Source organism: Belonocnema kinseyi, chromosome 9 (genome assembly GCF_010883055.1).
Source record: "Belonocnema kinseyi isolate 2016_QV_RU_SX_M_011 chromosome 9, B_treatae_v1, whole genome shotgun sequence".
Taxonomy (NCBI): domain Eukaryota; kingdom Metazoa; phylum Arthropoda; class Insecta; order Hymenoptera; family Cynipidae; genus Belonocnema; species Belonocnema kinseyi.
The window spans coordinates 24,998,008-25,001,339 of NC_046665.1; the positions used below are offsets into that span (position 1 = coordinate 24,998,008).

The 3,332-nt window shown below is 32.4% G+C and overlaps 1 protein-coding gene across 3 annotated transcripts in view; it reads left to right on the top strand.

Moving 5' to 3' along the window:
- LOC117179454 (GPN-loop GTPase 1) overlaps nucleotides 1-3,332 on the top strand; it is a 19,387-nt gene that overhangs the window by 15,038 nt on the left and 1,017 nt on the right. The gene's annotated exons all lie outside the window — the stretch shown is intronic.

The window sequence follows — 3,332 nt, forward strand, 5'->3', positions numbered from 1 at the left end:
CGCCAATTAGCACAAATGGTAAGTTCCGACAGTGCCTACAAGTGTGCCTACTGGCCGCTAGATGGCAATACCGGTTTCATATGTATACACCTGGTATATTGCTTCGCAAATTTACAAGAACTATTAATTATTTAAACAATTTAATTTAAAAATTAAGAGGTTGGCCTTTTCTCTACAAGTAAATTTTTTTCGAAGTCAATTAAGAATGTCGATACGTTAACTATTTTCTGTTTAGCTTTGTCAATTTGAAAAACAATTATTTAAACAATTTTTTATAAAAATATAAGTGTTTTCCCTTTTTTATGAGTCAATTTGTTTATGGCGTCAACTAACTCTTTTCTATGTTACTTTGAAAATTTACAAGCACTACTAATTATGTAAGCAAATTTACTTACAAAATTAAAAGTTTGGCCTTTATCCTACGAATCAATTTGTTTTCGAAGTCAACTAAGAATGTCTATCCGATGACTGTTTTCTATATTGCTTTGTAAATTTACAAAAAATATTAATTATGTAAACAATTTTAATTAAAAAATTAAGAATTTTCCCTTTTTTGTACATGTCAATTTTTTTTCGAAGTCAAATAAGAATATCTATCAGATGACTCTATTCTATATTGCGTTGTAAATTTACAAGTACTCTTAATTATTTAAACAATTTTAATTAAAAAATTAAAAGTTTGACCTTTTTTCTACAAGTTATAATTTGTTTACGGAGTCTACTAAGAATGTCCATCTGATTACTCTTTTCTAGATTGCTTTGAAAATTTACAAAAATTATTAATTATTTAAACAATTTTAATTAAAAAATTTTAAGTTTGACCTTTATCGTATGAGTCCATTTGTTTTCGGAATCAACTAAGAATGCCCATTCAATGACTCTTTTCTATGTTTCTTTGTAAAGTTACAAGAACTATTAATTATTGAAAGAGTTTCAATTGAAAAATTAAGAGTTTGGATTTCATTCTACGAGCAGTCTCCATTTTTTGACATAACTAACTAAGAATATCTTTGCGATGATTTTTCTTCTCTAATGCTTTGAAAATTTACAATTATGAATGATTTAAAAAATGTTTATCAAAATTTTATTATAGCTTGGCTATTTTTCAAGGAAGAGGCATAATTTGTTTACGGAATGAACTAAGAATGTCTTACCGTTGCAAAAAAAACTATTGCGATTATTCCATGACCTTCTATTGAAAATTTTAACGTAGAATCCGAATTTCAACAATTTAAAAGTTGATTTTGCTGGTTTTTTTTTTAGTTTTTAAAAAAGGAACCAAATGAGGACCGAATGGGGTCTTCACGGGTACTTTGTGGAGGCTCCATTCGGTTGCTTCCGTCCGCTAGGGTAGCCATGCGAAGCCGTGTAAAAATAGAAGCTATTAAAGTAAAAATGATTATCGTGGTATTTTATTGAACTTCATTTCCAAATAAAATAATGACAAGTAAAATAGTGGGTCGCGCGCGTATAAACTTCTAGTATTTTTTAATGTACATATAAAACTGTTTACATAGCAGTCCTAAATTGAAAAAAAGTTCAATATTTTTTTGCATACCAATTGAAAATTTCATTAACAGTTCTAATTTTATATTTTGTATTTGTTTAAATATTGTTGCAGAAAAATAATAAACGGGAAATTCCAAGTTAACTAAGATTTTAAGAATTTAATGCTGAGCGTTTCTAAAAAAAAATCAGTCAAAAAGTAGAGCGCGTAGATCTGTGCGTCATTCTGGCCAATTAAGGTTTTTATTTTCTTTAATTAATGCAAATGTCATTAATTTTTACATTATAAATTAATTAATGAAATTGCATTACTTTAACAAAATACAAAATTTCATCGACCGAACAAAATCATAGAACATTTTATAGGAAAGTCCTAAAAGGATGAATGTTTTTGGGATTTAAAGATGAATAACTGCAGATTAGAGCAAAAATAGAGGAAAGCTTTAAAAATATATTTTCGACCTTTAAAATCTAAGTTAAATTTTGCATTTTTTGACATTTCATATTATTGAATTTTATGGTTGTTTTGATATTATCTTTAATATGCTACACATTTTTCGATAATTTTTGTCATGCCAAATCCAAATCCAGGCTTTAAATCAACCGAGGGCTTCCTGTGTCCGAGAAAAATGTATTTGAAATTTCCATTTTAAACCTTCATGAAATAAATGCTTTCCATTAGAAATAAATTTGAATATTCGTCATAAATCGCTACTCCTGGGTTTTTTATGTCAACAACCTCAAATCTACATAGTCAATATTTTAACATTGAAAATGGCAGACCGAACTTCTAAAAATGATACAGATTTGATTAACTAGTGCTATACGGGGGTTTTGCAGGTCGCTGACTTAAAATCTGAACTTTAAATAAAAAATTTAAATAAAGGATTCCAGACGGACCAATATGATCGATTTTATGTAATAATGTACACTATAAATCTGAAAACCTACACTAATGTGGACGTTTATCCAAAGGATTTCTATATTAATTACCAGTTATCGATTATGAGGCTGAGATATTTGATGTGCTATAATTATTGGCTATTTTGCTCCTTTAATTAGAAGTTTTATTACGCTTCGAATTCAGGCTGAAGTAATGAACAACAACTCTAGAGCTGGGGGAGCCAATGAAGATGGATTCAATGCGATGGATCGGCGGGATCTCGCAACATTTGGGTGGACGGAGCGACTGAATCACGACTTGCTAAAGTGCTAAGATGCGAGTGTAGCCCCTGAACGGGGTTGCATGGCACGGCTGCATGCTCTGTGGTGCGTGAAACACCCGGAGCTATCGCACTTTTCGCAGCAACGTCTGCGAAACCATGCTTTGGCCGATTCGAACCGTAAAACAAAACCAACGGTTGATCATAAGACCAAAAGACGAATGCATCAACTTGTCATAAAGATAGGCTGGGCAAGACAGTACGCGTCCCGCATTCAGTGTGTGATTGACTACATCACATCTGGCAGAAATTTTACCGCCAAGGTTCAAAAGTTCGCGCGCGAACTCCGGACCCGTTATCACACACTTAACAAGTCAAAGCTGCTGACCATCAAGCAGCATATTGTTGAGAGAATACGGATACTATCTGACGCTAAGAGAAGTCTAGAGTGGAGGGAGAGATGGGTTAGAGAAAATCAACAGTTTCTCTCTGACCCATCTCGACTCTTCCAAGACCCTCCAGTTACTGTCGAACACCCGCCCAAACCAGAGGAGGTCGAAATATTTTGGAGAGAAGTCTACGAAGTGCAGCATAGACTGGACGAAGACTCAGAAAATATAAATAGCTTCAAGGAGTTATGTGTTGCCCTCATAACACCTAATA